Source organism: Natrix helvetica (assembly GCF_964273705.1).
Source record: "Natrix helvetica genome assembly, chromosome: 13".
In the NCBI taxonomy this organism is placed as follows: Eukaryota; Metazoa; Chordata; class Lepidosauria; order Squamata; family Natricidae; genus Natrix; species Natrix helvetica.
The window spans coordinates 14,061,010-14,078,884 of record NC_138557.1 but is presented as its reverse complement, the minus strand read 5'-3'; the positions used below and the strand labels follow the sequence as shown (position 1 = coordinate 14,078,884).

The 17,875-nt window shown below is 45.5% G+C and overlaps 1 protein-coding gene across 1 annotated transcript in view; it reads right to left on the bottom strand.

Moving 5' to 3' along the window:
- The window catches only part of ABAT (4-aminobutyrate aminotransferase), a 65,417-nt gene extending 47,795 nt beyond the window's left edge, over window positions 1-17,622 (bottom strand). Inside the window, exon 1 of the mRNA XM_081965973.1 lies at window positions 17,475-17,622. The gene's annotated coding sequence lies outside the window, so the exon portion shown is untranslated. The remainder of the gene's footprint in view (window positions 1-17,474) is intronic.
- Window positions 17,623-17,875: the final 253 nt, after the last annotated feature.

Sequence of the window (17,875 nt, the reverse complement as noted above, 5' to 3'; positions counted from 1 at the left end):
TGCACACATTCTGGGCTTGTGTCCAAACAAAAATAATATTTGTAAAAATAATAATAATAACAACCCACATAACAAGAACGTCTAGCTCGTCGTGGTTCCTGCAAGGAAAAATCAACCCCCATTTTCTCCATCAACACTGCCTCCAAAACTGAGAGGATCCGCTTTGTATTTCTGTAGCTTCTGCCTTCAGAAGGTTTGGGTGCTCCATCCATGGAGTTTTTAAAGAAGAGATGGGACAGCTATTTCTGTGAAGTGATATAGGGCAGTAATGGCGAACTTTTTGGGCACCGGGTGCTCAAACCGGAACATGCGTCCATGTGTGAGCATGTGCACGCACTGGAGGGCTGGAAACCTGAAGACAAGCTGGCCTGTTTTGGGGCTGTTTCTTGAGCCATTTTCAGGCCATTTTCCAGCCCCAAAACAGCCCAAAATTGGCTCAAAAAGTCAGCCGAAAAAAGCCCCCCAAAGGGCCTGTTTTTTAAACGAGCAGCTGGCGATGGCACACATGCCCATAGAGAGGGCTCTGTGTGCCACCTCTGGCATGCTTGCCATAGATTCGCCATCACGGATATGGGGTCTCCTGCTTGAGTAGGGAGTTGATGCCAGTCCATGCACCAGGGGTTGGGGACTCCTGGTTTAAAGTTTCCTGCTTGAGCAAGGGGTTGAACTAGAAGACCTCCAAGGTCCCTTCCAACTTATCCTATCCCATCCCATCCCATCTCATCCCATCCTACTTGACTTGTTCTCAATCTGTGGTCCATGAACCCTTGGGAGGCCATAATGTTGTCATGCTTGAAGAAATGTTATGATTTAAATCTTGAATTAAATCTGGGTGGTCCATGGCCACAAAAGGTATTTAAAGGGGGGTCTGTGGTAAAAATAAAAGAGAACTGAACTTTCTTGTTCTTTCTCCAAAAGAAAAAAACAAGAAACTCCAGTTGCCTCCGGAAAAAGCACCTTTGAGACAACCATGACCTGATGCCCAAGAATCTCTACAGACTTTGAGCTATACAATTTGGGATGGACACCCTTTGAATGGTGCGGGAGTAAGAATGGATTTCTGGAGGAAAAGAAATTGCAGACTACAAGAACTATTTGCCCCATTCAGGTCACCGTGAGGACACAGATTAAACCTCCAAGGGCTTCAAGGACCCTCCAAAAGAATGCAAATGACCAGCTGTCTGCAAGGAGTATAAATCCTTCCCTTCCCCACCATCCTGTCAGAGCTGAAGAAGCTTCTTGCATGAGAAGCAAAATGTCTTCAAAAGAAAAAAATTGCAGACTGCAGGGACCATTTGCACCACTCAGGTGACCCTGAGGACACAGATAAACCTCCAAAGGGCCTCAACAACTCTCTAAAAGTCTGCAAATGCCCAGCTGTCTGCAAGGAGTATAAATCCTTCCCTTCCCCACCATCCTGTCAGAGCTGAAGAAGCTTCTTGCATGAGAAGCAAAACGTCTTCAAAAGAAAAAAAAAACAAGAAAGTCCAGTTGCGCTTTCAACAATGGAAGCATCCAAATACCAGTAGCATGAAGAATATTATTAGAAGGTATGCTAATATTCTGGGAGGACGCGAGAGTTAGAATTAACACAACCATAGAGGCTCAGGCCTTCATGGAAAAAAATAAAGTACTCCTAGATAAACCTGATGACATTACACAGGACATACAGGACACGGGAGGTGCCGGAGCTCTGCTGGAGGGGGGAGAAGGGGCAACATCGAGAAAACTCAGATCACAAAAATGAACTAGAAAATCTGTTTGATATAAAATGATTGAAATTATTTGAAGATAAAATTTGATATGCTGACAAAATACTATTAAGTAGTAGTAATCTAATGTATTAATAAATGAAAGTTATGAGAATGGGGGGGGGGGGATTTCCTGCATAATGTAACTGCCAAAATTTGTAACCTATTCCACTACCCCTTTCCTTGATTATTTTTTTTAAAAACCAATAAAATTTTGTTTAAAAAAAAGAAAAGAATATGATTAGATGCAAAGATATCTTAACAGAAAGGGGGGAACTTAAACAAAAACAGGAATTAGAAGAACAAGGGATTGATATGAAAAAGATAAAAGGGAGCATGGTTTTAACCTGGAAAGCTCAGAGTTGGATAAGATACTTATGGGAACAGAAGAAATAATAATTAAGAAACTATATAGCTATTTATTAAGAATTAGACTAGAAGCAGAAGTGGTTCAAGATACAATGTTAGCTTGAGCAAAAAAGTTTGGCTACACAATTTAGTTAGAAAAGCGGCAACAACTATGGGAAAGGAACTATAAACTAACCATGTCAACGGCCTATAAAGAAAACTTATACAAAATGTTTCATAGATGGCAGATGTCACCGGAAAAATTAGCAAAGATGTTTAAAGACAAGTCAGCGAAATGTTGGAAAAGTCAACAAGCAACAAGTTCATATTATCATAGGTGGCGGACATGTGCAGAAGCAAGGAAATATTGGACTAAAATAAGAACATGGCTAGAGAAAATGTCACAACAAAAAATAGAATTTAGACCAGAGACATTTTTATTGTGTATTCTCCCAGAGAAACACAAGAGAGAAGATACGTATTTGATTATACATGTAACTACAGCAGCGAGAATTGTATTTGCCCAAATTCCAAAATTTGATTTGGAAATTAAATAAGTTACCCACAGATGAAGAGATAATAAAAAAAAAAATTAGACTGCGCAGAGATGAACAGGTTGACTTTGAAAGTAAAGGATAAAGAGGAATTGGTGTATTCAAGACATGGGGAAGATTTTAAGATTGGCTAGAGAAAGGAAGCTAGAAAAGAAAGTAAGGGGAAGATACAGAGCCCAGACAATACACTATTAAATGGGAAAGCAGGGGTGAAGAGGGGGAAAACAGAAAAGAAAATACTAAATATGCAAGTATATATTCAAGAATGAGATATAAAGGGAAAAAAACATAGTTGGGATAGATTAGCGAAGGGAAGGGAATAAGAAATGATACTAAACTATATTTGGGTTTGCGGTAATGCTATCCCAAGAAAACATAAATTGAGATTTGAAAGAGATACCTGTAACAACAGAAAAAGAAAGGGAGAGAGGAGGAGAGGAAGAGGAAAGAAGGAAGAAAGAGGTAAGGAGAGGAGGGTGAGAGAGAAAGAGAAGGAGAGAGGGTAGGAAGGGGAAGGAGAGGAGGAAGGAAGTAGAGAAGGGAGGGTGGGAGAAAAGAAAGGGAGAATAAGGTGGTGTTACAACAGGTGGAAGGGATGGTAATTAAAACAACCCAAATTGTATATTATAATAACCTTTTAAATGGAATAACAAATGTATAAGAATGACAAATGTAAAGAAGAAGAATAACTATGTGAATGTACACTTATAATTGTATGTAAGAGAATCAAAAAAAAAACTTTTAAAAAAAGAAAGTCCAGTTGCCTCCTGAAAAAAGCAGCTTTGGTGCTGTATTCTATTCTACTCTCTTCCGTTCCATCCCATCAGCTCTGGCCCAAAACCGAGAAGGTCTCCTCTGTATTTTTGGAGCTTCTGACTGAACCCTGCAGGCACAGCTGTGAAAGGCAGAAGCTTGGTGTGGTTGTCACAGTCCTGAGATTTAATTGTTGGCATTTCTGCTTAAAAGGCTGGGATAAAAAGGCCAGCCAGCCTCAAGGCAGCACTTGTCAATCAAGAGAGAGTGGCAGGTTTTTCCAATGTTCACACTCATCAACTCTTGCTGAAAACTTCTCAGGTGGCCCATTGGGATCCGCAAGGCAACAGCAGGGACGTGGCTATAGTCCTCCCTTCTTCCACTCCCAGGACAAGGGGCATTTCTCTATTTTACAATTTCAGGCAATTTTTTTTCATCCTTTTGCTGCCTTAAATTTCCTCCGTTTTCTCCTGTCTCCCGTAACATTGGCCCAGCTGAGATTGGTGGCCTTCCTGGTTCCTTCGATCAATCAATGTCATTGATTGGGATCCAGGAAATGCACATCCTGCCCTCTGGAGCAAGATTGCCCCTCCCCAAGATCTAAATGGTCCCACATCTCCCAAGCAGGCAAACCTAGCCATGTCTCCCTGACAGTGAGAGCAATCAACCCATGGAACAGAAGTTGACTTCAGAACTTGTAGGAGCTTCATCACTGGAGGCTTTCAGGAAGAGACTGGACTGCCCTCTGTCAGAAATGGTGTAGGGTCTCCTGCTTGGGCAGGGGGTTGGACTAGAAAACAGTTATGGGAACTGGCCATGGCTAGTCTAGTGAAGAGAAGGACCAGGGGAGACATGATAGCAGTCTTCCAATATTTGAGGGGCTGCCACAGAGAGGAGGGGGTCAAGCACCTGAAGGATGGATGAGGAATAATGGATGGAAACTGACCAAGGAGAGATTCAACCTGGAATTAAGGAGAAACTTCCTAACAGTGAGAACAATCAACCCATGGAACAGAAGTTGCCTTCAGAAGTTGTGGGAGCTTCATCACTGGAGGCTTTCAGGAAGAGACTGGATTGCCATTTGTCAGAAATGGTGTAGGGTCTCCCACTTGGGCGGAGGGGGATGGACTAGATGACTTACTGTCAGCCAGATCTCCAGCATGGGTTTTTCCTCTGATGCAAGCTTGCTATCGGCTGTCATAGTAATGAGGGGGGGGGGGAGGGTGGCATGGTACAGTATTTGGATTGGGGAAGTGAGCTGGTGAGGTGGAGGGCCATGGGAACAAAAAAGGAGGTTTACTCTCAAGAATTACGGCACTGGTGAGTGGAGTTGTTTACACCCAGTCAAGGCCAACCGTCCTAGAACTCCAGATGGGCAAAATACCCTGAGGATGAGCTTCACTTGGCATTAGGCAGGACGTGGATTGGACACTCAGTCTAGAACCCTGGAGGGGGGGGGGAATTGGGGAAACTTTCAACCCGTAACTTCCGCGCCTTTTGAAGCAGACCTTGCCTTGCTGTCACCGTCATCGTTTCAAACTCAGTAAAAGGACCTCTTCTCTATTACAAGGGAGTCGGGGCAGGAGTGGCATTCAGCCGGTTCAGACTGATTTGAGCGAACCGGGTGCTAATTTTACACCTGGTTCGCCGAACTGGTCGTTGCAAGGACTGGCTGGCCCCGCCCACCCTGCCCCACCCCTCCAAGGGGTCTCCACGTGGCCCGTTTTGGATGCCAGGTAAGTGCAGGGCCCGCATGGAGGTTCTAGTAGGGCGAAAAACGGGCCTCACAGAAGTTCTGGAAGTCTGGAAATAGGCCCGTTTCAGGTCTCTGGAGCCTGTGGGAAGATGTTTTTGCCCTCCCGGAGGCACAAGGAAAGCATCCGGAGCCTGGGAGGTAAAATTGCCCCCATCCCTGCCGTGGTGCAGGAGGCTGAGTAGGCCATGCCCACCATGGCCACGCCCACCCAGCAAATGGGCAGAGAACCGGTTGCTAATAATGTTCAATCCCACCCCTGCGTTTTGAACCAGGGGTGGGTCCTGGCTGCTGTACTGCCGGTTCACTCAGGGATGCGCTGTGCCCGCTCGCGGGCTCGATGCGCGCTATGCACGCATGCACAGTACTTAAAAAAAACAAGATGGCGCTGCCATAGGCGCTAATAGAACCATTTCAGGGGCGTGGCAGGCCAAGTTACCGAGTTACTCGGTCGAACCAGTCCGAACCGGTAGGAATCCGCCTCTGTTTTGAACGGAGGCAGGCCTGATGGCTACAAGGTCCCTTCCAACTCTGTTAATCCATATCTCTCCCAAGCTGCAGGAAATCCTTGCCTCTCATATCTTCTCCAGGAAGACCCTCGGCAGCCCCTCTGCTCCAAAGGCCACAGCGAAAGCCTCCGTTATTCTCGCTGGCATCACTGACCGGTGCACCAGGGCCATCAACAAGAGTCGTGCAGGAATTTATGAGCCCCGTCACATGCTCCCTTAATGAACTGTGGGATCATGCCAGCCACAGCTTACACGGCTGGGGAAACGGCAGTTGCCAAAAAGAGCTTTCTGCTCTTTGTCAGACTCCAGAAGAATTCAGCAGCTGCTGTTGGCAATGCAACACCTATTTGGTGGAAATAATATTTGGGGGCTGTTAGTGAGCGGGGAGCCCCCCAGTGCTGAAGAGACTTCCTGGCTGTCACAGCGTACCGGCTGCAAATTCTGGAAGGCGGCTTGCTTCTCCTCCGCCTTCCCCAACTGGACTGCCAGACGTTGCAAGCACAATAAGCCAAATCCCCTGTCGGCAAGGCTAGTCAAACCCGCTATCTATGGACTTGGAACAGGGGGTGGGCTCTGGCTTTTGCTACTGCCGGTTTGCTCAGGGATGTGTTTCATGCACGCTATACACGCATGCACAGTAGTAAAAAAATGCTTCGGCGCAGGCACAGAAGCAAAAAACAAGATGGCAGTGCCTACGGTGGCACTGATAGAACCGGTTCAGGGGTGTGGCAGGCCGAGTTGCTACTTACTCGGTTGAACCGGTCCGAACCAGTGGGAACCCACTTCTGACTTGGAAGGCGGTAACCCAGTGGAGGGTTTCAAATTCTTTTAGAACTTCTTCTGTAGGTGTGGCCTGCTTTGTGGGAGTGGCTTGCTGGCCATGTGACCGGGTGGGAATGGCTTGCCAGCCATGTGACCGAATGGGAGTGGTTTGGCGCTTAACAACCAAAATGTTGGCTCAGAAACTCTGGCATTTGAAGCACGCAAGTCTTAAATCTGTCAAGTTACAAGACCCTTGCACCCCTAACCCTTTAGAAAAAAAACCCCAGGGGTGTTCAAACTTGACAGCTTTAAGACTTGTGGACTTCAACTCCCAGAATTCCTCCTCCAGTCATGTTGGCTCAGGAACTCTGGCATTGAAGTGTACAAGTCTTAAAGCTGTCAAGTTACAAGACCCTTGCACCCCTAACCCTTTAGAAAAAAACCCCAGGGGTGTTCAAACTTGACAGCTTTAAGACTTGTGGACTTCAACTCCCAGAATTCCTCCTTTCGCTCTTCCTCTTGATGATGTGCGGACGGGTGGGGGAGGGAGCTGGAACCGGTTCTAAACGGCACTGGAGATTTGTGGAACCTCTTCTATAGAAGAGCTTAGAACTGGCAGGAACCCACCCCTGCGGTAACCCTAACCCTAGCCATAACTAAGAACCTGAGCTCAAGGCAGGAAGGCTTCGAAAACTCCGAAATTAGCACACACACAAAAGTTTTTTGCAATATTTTGCATCGCTTCGTTGAAAGCGTAGATGAGACTCTTCCCCAAGAAATTTGGGCAAGGAACAAAGCACAAAGCAGAACCGATCAGAGCTGGAAATGTGAATTCATAGATTTGTGCTTGCAAAGCACAAAATACCCATTTCAGGGAAAGGAATATTCTATTTGTTTATTTATAAAATTTATAGGCCGCCCATCTCAACTCAAGATAACTGGAGGTTTAAGAGATGGCAGCAGATGGTTAGATAAACGCACACAAGGATATTTGCTGCTCCAGAGAGCCCTACCCCCAAATTAAAGATAATGCCCGGGGGGGGGGGGGGAGAAGGCCACAATATTACCAGATCCATTTATCTGATTCTCCCCCCTCAAAATTTGAATAGAATAGAATAGGAGCTGGAAGGGACCTTGGAGGTCTTCTAGCCCAGCCCCCTGCTCAAAGCAGGAGACCGTACACCATCTCAGACAAGTGACTGTCCAGTTAAACTTAAAACTTAAAAACCTCCAGTGATGAAGCACCCACAACTTCCAAAGACAATTTGTTAATTGTCCTCACTGTTGGTAAATCCTCCTTAGTTCCAGATTGCTTCTCTCCTTGATTAGTTTCCATCCATTGTTTCTCATCTTGCCTTCTGGTGCTTTGGGAAAATTATCTATCTGTCTGTCTGTCTATTATCCATCCATCCATCCATCCATCCAGCTAGCTATCTTCAGTTTCTATAGCCACCCATCCCAACCAATGATTCTAGGCTCGTGATAGCGAACCTATGGCACGGGTGCCAGAGGTGGCACACAGAGCCCTCACTGTTTAGCAAGGGACCTTGGAGGTCTTCTAGTCCAGCCCCCTGCTCAAACAGGAGAGCCGATGCCATTTCAGATAAGTGACCGTCCAATCTCTTCTTAAAAACCTCCAGCAACAGAGCAGCCAACCCTTAGATCTCACACTGCCTAATCACAAAACTTATTTCCTGTTTCCTGGCTATTTTCAAGGCCAGCAACAGATAATATTCCTCGACTTACAACGTACATTCATCTAGCAACTGTTCCAAAGGACAACGGCACTGACAAAAGGGACATAACGGCTGTTTTTCACACTTACGATCGTTGCTACATCCCTGTGGTCAAAACCCAGATGCTTGGCAACTGGCTCATATTTAGGATGATCACCGTGTCCCTGGGTGGGGGGAAGGGGGGATGTCAACTGGTGATCCCCTTATGTGACCATTTGACGAGCAAAGTCGATGGGGAAGCCAGGTGAACTTCACTATTGTGTTACCAACCAAACAATTGCAGGAATTCCCTTAACAACGGCGGCAAGGAAAATGAAATTTGCCCATTTCGCCACCTAACAACTGTCTCGCTTAGCAACAGAAATAACGATCTCCATTGTGGTCGTAAGTTGAGGAGTGCTGCTACTCAAACTCTTGTGTACGGAGGCAAGAAACACACAGCTGGAATAGCTCAGTTCAGGGCAGAGTAGATAACAATCAATGGTTGTTTTTTCTTTTAAATTAAAAATCAGATTTTTAAATTTTAAATTGGATTTTTTTTTTTCATTTAAGATACATTAATCATTTGGTTTATCCGGCATGAAATGGAGCTTAGTTATGTAGCACGAGGCTGTAGATTCTGCAATATTTATATTTTTGGTAAACTCCTTCAACGAATCCAAGCGCTGCAAACTGAAAGAATTGATGCATTCACACAATTTCACAGGAACCATGAGATAAATCATAAAACAAAGTTCAGGAATATTCCTTTATCCCCTTGTTTTGCAAATTTATGTACTCTACAAACAGTATGATTGTTTGAAGAGAAACGCATCTGTACTAGCAGGCTGTATGTGTGAGGAGGAAGGGCAAGCAGTAAAATGAAAGTGAAACCTTCTAAGCAGCTTATAAATATAATATTAAAGAGCGCCTGTCATTTCAGATCCATCAAGGCAGCACCTGCTAGCGGGCATCCACTCACCTACTACCACGCCCCTCACCTTGTGTCCCTGTCACCAGCGGTCCCATTAAAATGAATGGGGGCGGTCGGTGAGTCAACAGCAGGTCAGAGAAGGAGCTGCTGCGGGATGGAAATGACCGTTGCTTTTTAAAAATTATGATTTAAATCGAGTTGATTTAAATTTAAACCAGTTTTGTTGTATACATGATGTACAATGACTATAAAGGTTATTATTATTAAATCAAGCCTTGTTACTAGTGATTTAAATCTTGATTTAAATCGAGTTGATTTAAATCAAGTTGATTTAAATCGAGTTGATTTAAATCTTGATTTAAATCTTGATTTAAATCGAGTTGATTTAAATCGAGTTGATTTAAATCGAGTTGATTTAAATCGAGTTGATTTAAATCGAGTGGATTTAAATCGAGTGGATTTAAATCGAGTGGATTTAAATCGAGTGGATTTAAATCGAGTGGATTTAAATCTTGATTTAAATCGAGTGGATTTAAATCTTGATTTAAATCGAGTGGATTTAAATCGTGATTTAAATCGAGTTGACTTAAATTGTGATTTAAATCGAGTTGACTTTAATCATATCCACCCTGGTCCAGGGCAGTGGGTTTTAGTTGCTCTTCTCTGCACTTTTCACTGAGATTGCAATCTCCGTTGGCTCCTTTTCCTTCCCAGCCTCAGGGTGTTCCTTGACACATGCCACAACTGGTTGTGACCCCTGGCTTTGCTCATCTAGAGAGCTCAGGCCGTAAACGACAGGGAGAGATCCAACTTCTCTCTCCCGGATTACACCTGGTGCAATCAATACTGTCCTTGGCCAACATCCCAGAATTGGCTCAGGAGGCAATTGTATAATCTTGACATCTTCAGCTGAGTCATAACTAAGCAAAGTTCTTTTGGCTGTTGCCTAACATCATGATTACCTCATAGCACACAGAGATCTGAAGGAAGACACATTGCTTACGGTGCAAAACTCTCTCCCCTTTGCAGGGTCGTAGGCCAAGCTATCACGCCTCCCGCTAACTAACAAAAGGGGAGAGGAGCTTCAAACCAGATAACGGTGATTTAGCTTAACGGTACTACTGTCTACATGGAGGGAAGTAAGCAGTGGGGTACGGCAAGGTACTACGTCTTAGGCCCAGTACTCTTCAATATCTTCACAAACAACTTAGATGAAGAGGAACTGATCAAATTTGCAGATGACACTAAGCTGGAAGGAATAGCCAATACCCTAGATGATAGGCTCAAGATCCAGATGGATCTTGACAGACCTGAACACTGGATGCTATCTAACAAAATGAAATTCAATGTATAGAAAAGTAAAGTCCTACACTTAGATAAGAAAACCCAAAAGTACACAAATAGACTGGCTTAATAGCAGTAACTATGAGAGGGATCTTGGAGTCTTAGTGGACAACCAATTAAATATGAGCCAACAGGGTGTAGCGGCAACCAAAAAAGCGAATGCAATCCTAAATTGCATTAACGAAGGGCTATAATCAGGATCAAGGGAGGTACTAACACCACTCTATAAAGCCTTAGTAAGGCCACACCTAGAGTGCAGCATTGAGTTTTGGTCACCACACTATAAAAAAGATGTTGCGACTCTAGAAAGAGTGCAGAGAAGAGCAACCAGGATGATGAGGGGACTGGAGGCTAAAACATACGATGGTTGCAGAAACTGGGCATGTCTGGTCTAGTGAAGAGAAGGACCAGGGGAGACAGGAGAGCAGTCTTCCAATATTTGAGAGGCTGCCACAGAGAGGAAGGAGTCAAGCTATTCTCCAAAGCATCCGAAGGAATAATGGATGAAAGCTGACCAAGGAGAGATTCAACCTGGAAATAAGGAGAAATTTTCTGACAGTGAGAACAATCAACGCATGGAACAGAAGTTGTGGGAGCTTCATCACTGGAGGCTTTCAAGAAGAGACTGAAGTGCCATTTGTCAGAAATGGTGTAGGGCATGTTAGTGAATCTTTTCAGCACTGAGTGCCGAAATGGGAGTGCACGCACGCATGGGCACATGTGCATACCGGGAACTGGTATGTGCACATCGGCGGCTGCTCTTCCGATTTCTGGCGCACGATAGTAAGGATATTGCGAAGGTCCGAAGTCACGTTTTTCAATGCAGTTGTAACTTTGAATGGTCACCAAATGAGGTGTTGTAAGTCGAGGAGTCCCTGAATTTACAACAGTTGCAGCATCCCAGGGTTACATGAACGCCATTTATGACCTACCCAGCTAGCTTTGGAGTAGCAAACTCAATGGGAGGAGTCCAATTTGCTTAACAACCATGTGATTCACTGAACAACCGAGGCATGAAAAGTTGCAAAATGGGTGTGACTCACTTAACGACTGCCTTGCTCAGCACCCAGAGTTCCATTCCCAAGCGTGCCGATAAACTGAGGACAACCTGTGATCTTTTTTCTGCTTTCATCCACCCGATCGGCACATTCATAAGGTTTCCTGAGATTCCCTCTTTCAATTCACTGGAATGCGCACATTTCCCCTTCCAAAGCTCAGGAAAAAGCTCGCAACGACAGCAGCTTGACAGATCCCTACTGCAAACCTGGTAGGAAAAACAGCATTTGAGGAAAGGGAGATGTGGCGGGATGGGGAATAACTCTGGATAAATTGCAGGAAGGAGACGTGTAAAGAACGTGGGGGAACCGTTACCCAGTGGAGATTCCGGTGGAAAGACCTTACAGGAAAAAGTGAGGTAGATGGAGAAGCAGACAAAATACTTAGATTAAATAGAAGTGATGTCAGAAGATCTAAGATCCCAAGGGAAGAACAAGGGAGGTTGGTCAAAAAGTCAGGAAGAGTTGAAATACTACAAAGAGCAAGAGATGACAGATAGATATAGAATACTTCTTAATATAGGATTTGATTGATTAAGAGTTAGAAAATAAAGGGTATAAATTAGAGATGGGGGAAATATGATGTTGTACCCCGCTATATAAAATATTATAATTACCACTTAGACATAAATGTTAGAAGTTGAAAGATTATTACTACGTATACCTGAATAGTATTACTATTGTTATTCGTATTATGTAGAAAGTAAATTGACCCAGACAATACACTGTTCACTAAGCACTTATGTATGTTAAAGAAAAAAAACTATAAATAAAATTTATAGCGGTGGCTCAGTGGCTAAGGTACTGAGCTTGTCAATCAGAAAGGTTGGCAGTTCGATGGTTCGAATCCCTAGGGCCGGGTAACTGAGTGAGCTCCCGTTCCTTGCCCCAGCTTCTGCCAACCTAGCAGTTCAAAAGCGTGTAAAAAATGCAAGTAGAAATATAGGAACCACCTTTGGTGGGAAGGTAACAGCGTTCTGTGCACCTTTGGCGTTTAGTCATGTCAGCCAAATGACCACAGAGACGTCTTCAGACAGCGCTGGCTCTTCGGCTTTGAAACGGAGATGAGCACCACCCCCTAGAGTCGGGAACAACTAGGACATATGTGCGAGGGGAACGTTTACCTTTAAATTGACCCAGACAATACACTATTCACGAAGTACTTATGTATGTTAAAGAAAAAAACTAAATAAAATTATACATACATACATACATACATACATACATACATACATACAGACGACAGACAGATATAGATATATATGTGTGTGTGTGTTGTATTTGTACTGATAAATAAATAAAGGGAGACTAGTATAGATCTATTTCGAGCTAATTAGCTCTCATCAGCTAGCCATACCCTTACTGGGATTTGAACCCAGTATATTATGAACCTATATATTACATACATACATACATACATACATACATACATACAAGGGTGATGCATGAATACGAAATTTATGGATAAAGGAAACACACTGGAGGCGTGTGTGTGTGAGAGAGAGGGGGAGGAGGGAGGGAGGAGAGAAACCGAGGATTGAAAAAGCAGAGCGAAGGGCGGTGGGGACTGCTGCATGGCCAGATCTGAGCCAAATCTGACAGCATCTTGTCACCAAGATGAATTGGGGGTATTTAGGACAAGAGCAACTGGAATTTCAAAATGAATCCCTTCTCGTGGAAATGAGCTTTGGGGATTCATCTAGGAAGTGCAGCTTCCTCACTTCTCACACTGGTCAACCAGATCTTCCTGCCAAACAGAACTGCACACGTTTAGTCCGGAAATGATAAAAGGAACAGAGGGGATGTTGGGTTGAAATTGGATTGATCCTGTTGCGTAACACCTCTGCAAAAGGAGAAAACATTCAAGGGACGGAAGGATGTTTATGTCTCAGCAACAGAATTTAGCATCCCTTCCCTCCAGCAAGTTAGGTCTGAGAGAACACAGAACATGCTTTAGGATCGTAAGGCTGGAAGGGACCTTGGAGGTCTTCTAGTCCAACCCCACCCCACCCCCAGTTCGCATAATGGAGGATCAAACAGGGAAATATTGAAAGTTGACCAGAAGCTGCTTTTCTCCGGCCCTCCTGAAACACATTATTTCTGTAAGCTTTTGAAACAATCTGGCTGACATAGGATGACCCAGCAGAATTATACATCTTTATGGTGCACACATCATTCTAGATCAAAAAGGTAAACTTAACATCTCCTTGGTCTTTTGAGACACGGAGAGGTCTTTCTTGACCCCCCCCCCCTTTTTTTTCTGGGAATGTATTCCATTTTCCAGTCAGGCCAACAGCCCCAGGTTTCTTAGTAATGCCTCATCCAAGCACCAACCAAGATTATACATGCTTAGCCTAATCTTGAAGGACCAGGGGAGACATGATAGCAGTGTTTCAATATTTAAGAGGCTGCCACAGAGAGGAGGGGGTCAAACTGTTTTCCAAGGCACCTGAAGGACAGACAAGGTATAATGGATGGAAACTGATCAAGGGAGGTACCAATACCACTCTATAAAGCCTTAGTAAGACCACACTTAAGAGTACTGCATCCAGTTTTGGTCACCACACTATAAAAATATGTTGAGACTCTAGAAAAAGTACAGAGAAGAGCAACCAGGAGGATTAGGGGACTGGAGGATAAAACATAGGAAGAATGATTGCAGGAACTGGGCATGGCTAGTCTAGGGAAGAGATGGACCAAGGGAGACATGATAGGAGTCTTCCAATATTTGAGGGGCCACCACAGAGAGGAGGGGGTCAAGCTATTTTCCAAAGCACCCGAAGGCCAAACAAGGAACAATGGATGGAAACTGATCAAGGAGAGATTCAGCCTGGAAATAAGGAGGAATTTTCTGACAGTGAGAACAATCAACCAAAGGAACAGAAGTTGCCTTCAGAAGTTGTGGGAGCTTCATCCCTGGAGGCTTTCAAGAAGAGACTGGACTGCCACCTGTCAGAAATGATGTGGGGTCTCTTGCTTGAGCAGGGGGTTGGACTACATGACCTACAAGGTCCCTTCCGACTCGGTTCATCTATTAAAAGACTGGCTAATGACAATGAGAATCAGAGGAACAACTTGTCTCCAGACGTTGTGAATGTTCCATCAAGGGAGGTTTTCAAAAGTTGGCCATCCATTCTTGCCTTGAGCAGGGGGTTGGACTAGTAGACCTTCAAGGTCCCTTCCAATCTTCCCTTCCCTTCTGCCATTATGTTATTCTGCTATGGTACAAACGCTGCCCAGCTGGTACACAGGGAGTTTTTGGAATCAAATCCTGGACTGTTACAGTTTGGGCAGAAAGAGATGACTCAGCCTCTCAACTCTCTAAAGCTCCAATCCACCTTATCTCTAATTTGATAAGACGGACTTTTCAAATCATTGCCTTAATGATGCCTAGGTCTGCAGAAGAGATTTTATGATCTATTAACAGAACTGTGAAAGTCCTTGTAATTTTGTTAGCAAGGTTGTTAATTATTGTTGGGTGGAAAAACCTTCTTAGGTAGGATGGGTAAGAAAATGAAACTGCCTTGAAATTGGTAAGCCTTTAACTTTAAGCCCTAATTATGAAAACGGAAGGGCTCTTAAACATTTGTCTTCTCAATTTCCTCTTTTTCTTTTTCCTCTGGGATTAAAAACTAGGTAGGCTCCTCATCTTGTCTTGCTTTTAATGTTTTTGGGTGGTGGTGGTTGGTTGGATTTTTAGGACAACTTAAATAATATGTTTGTTTTGGGAGAAGGAAGTAGCTTCAATTAGTTATTCAGAACAATGAAATTCCCAATGAAGCAGAAATATCAGTACTACTTTATGAAGCCTTAATGCGGCCACACCTAGAATACTGCACCCAGTTTTGGTCACGCTACAATAAAGATGTGGAGACTCTAGAAAGAGTGCAGAGAAGAGCAACAAGGATGTAACATAGAAGCACAGTTACAGAAATTGGGTATGTCCAGTCTAGTGAAAAGAAGGACTAGGGGAGACTTGATAGCAGTCTTCTAATATTTGGGGGGTTGCCACAGAGAGGAGGGGGTCATCTTATTTTCCAAAGCACCAGAAGGCAAGATAAGATTCAATGGATGGAAACTAATCATGGAGAAAAGCAAGCTAGAACTGAGAGTTACATAGATCTACCCTGAAAGTTGATCTCCTTAGCCTTAATGCCATCAAGCCAATCAGTTTCAAGAATTGATTATGTTTAATCTTGTGAAAAGAAGGATGAGGGGTGACATGATAGCAGTCTTCCAATATTTGAGGGGCTGCCACAAAGAAGAGGGGGTCAATTTATTTTTCAAAGCACCAGAAGGCAAGATAAGAAACAATCGATGGAAACTAATAAAGGAGAGAAGCAACCAAGAACTATGGAAAAATTTCCTAACAGTGAGAATAATAAACCAGTGGAACAGCTCGGCTTCAGAAGTTGTAGGTGCTCCATGCCTGGGGGTTTTTAAGAAGAGACTGGACAGCCACTTGTCTAGAAGGGTGTAGGATCTGCTGCTTGAGCAGGGGGTTTGACTAGATGACCTTCAAAGTCCCTTCCAACTCTGCTATTCTGATCCAAGATAAGAAGCCCAGTTTCATAATTGCAGGATGTATTGCAAAGGACATGAACATTGGATGCAGCTAAGGAGCTCTGAGCAATGTTTGAGAAGCTGCATCCAGTGGCCAGCGGAAATCACAGACAGAGCTGAAGGACGGAGAGGCTCAGAATTATCCAAAAAATTGGGGAAAAAGCCAACTGGCAGAACAGAAGAAGATAATGGCCATGTTTTGAGTTGGAAGACATCCCCCAAATAAACCACTGGGCTGGGGGGGGGGGGGGAAGCAGAGTGATGTTTGTTCAGAATATGGTATCCTGCTCGAGTGAGCGGGTTGGACTAGATGACCTCCAAGTCCCCTCCAGCCCTATGATTCTATATTCTGTTTCTTTCTTTAAAAAAACCAGAGAAACAGGTGGACACGGAATGGGAATCTCCCAGAAGGGATCGGTTGAGCCACAATAGCTCTGACCCATCAAAAGGATGACACGTGGATGCTCTAATTTACAACAACCCTGCAAGGCAGACCAAGGGGAAATGAAGGCGATCCACACAGAGGTCCTGGAGATAAGTTTCGGGGGATGTTTTTCCCCACATGAATGGATATTAAATGGAGGTTTTTTTCTGGGGAGGGGGGAGTTGAAATAGGCAAGGAGGAGCTAAGGGAGCAGCTCAGACCTGGAGGGGTTTGGAGCAAGAATGTCTCCCCTTCCTAGAAGAAGAGGGGATGGGCTGGTGGGGAGGGGACGAGGGTGCTTGGGGATGAAGAGTTGAGGGCCTCCACGGGGCTTGGATCTCCCACCTCCTCAAAAAGTGTGTGTGTGGGGGGGGGGGAATCACCAGTCGGAATTAATTGGGGATAGAAGGGATCTTCTCAGAAAGCCAGGGGGGGAGAAGGGGAGGGGGAAACTATGGAAGAGTGGGATGGGAGGGGGCTTCTCAGAAAGCCAGTGGGAGGGGGGAAGAAAGGGAGGCGGAGGGAACTATGGAGGAGACGGGTGGGAGGGGGCTTCTCAGAAAGCCAGGGGGGTGGGAGAAGGGGAGGGGGAAAGTATGGAAGAGTGGGATGGGAGGGGGCTTTTGAGAAAGCCACGGGGTGGGAGAAAGGGAGGGAGAAGCACTATGGAGGAGACGGGTGGGAGGGGGCTTCTGAGAAAGCCAGGGGGTGGGAGAAAGGGAGGGAGAAGCACTATGGAGGAGACGGATGGGAGGGGGCTTCTCAGAAAGCCAGTGGGGGTGGGAGAAAGGGAGGGGGAAACTATGTGGCAGAGGGATGGGAGGGGGCTTCTCAGAAAGCCGCTGCAGCAAATAAGCGGAGGGGGAAGCAGGTCCCAACTTGGCGATGCCCGTTTCATTGATGGGTGGTCCAAGGAAAGGAGGACGGAGGGCAGCCGCGGCCCCTCGCCCGTCCCTTGATTCCGCCGGGGGGAGAGAGCGTGCAATACCTCCACCCCCTCCCCACTCACCGCGTCCAGGCGACCGGCGTCCTCGGCTCGCGACCGCTTTCGCCCCGGTGTCTCCCGGCGCCGCCACAGCCGCCTCTGCTGCAACTGGCGCGGCCGAGAGCGAAGCCAGCAGCTGGCTCAGCTCGCCGAACGCGCCGCAGCCAATCCGAGGGCAGAGTTCGCTTCCCTGCTACGGCCTTGGCCAATGGCAGGGGGCGCCCAGGACACACCCCTCTCCTCGGAAGGGAGGGGCGGCGCGGGGAAAAGACTGACGTCTTCTGCTTTCTCCGCCAGAGGTGTGGGACTTCAGCTCCCATGGTTCCCAGCTGGGCAGCCAGAGAAGTGGAAGGCAGGCTGAGGTTGGGGGCGGGGCGGGGCGGGGTGGGGGCTGTCCTTGGAATTCGTTTTTCTCCTGATAAGGA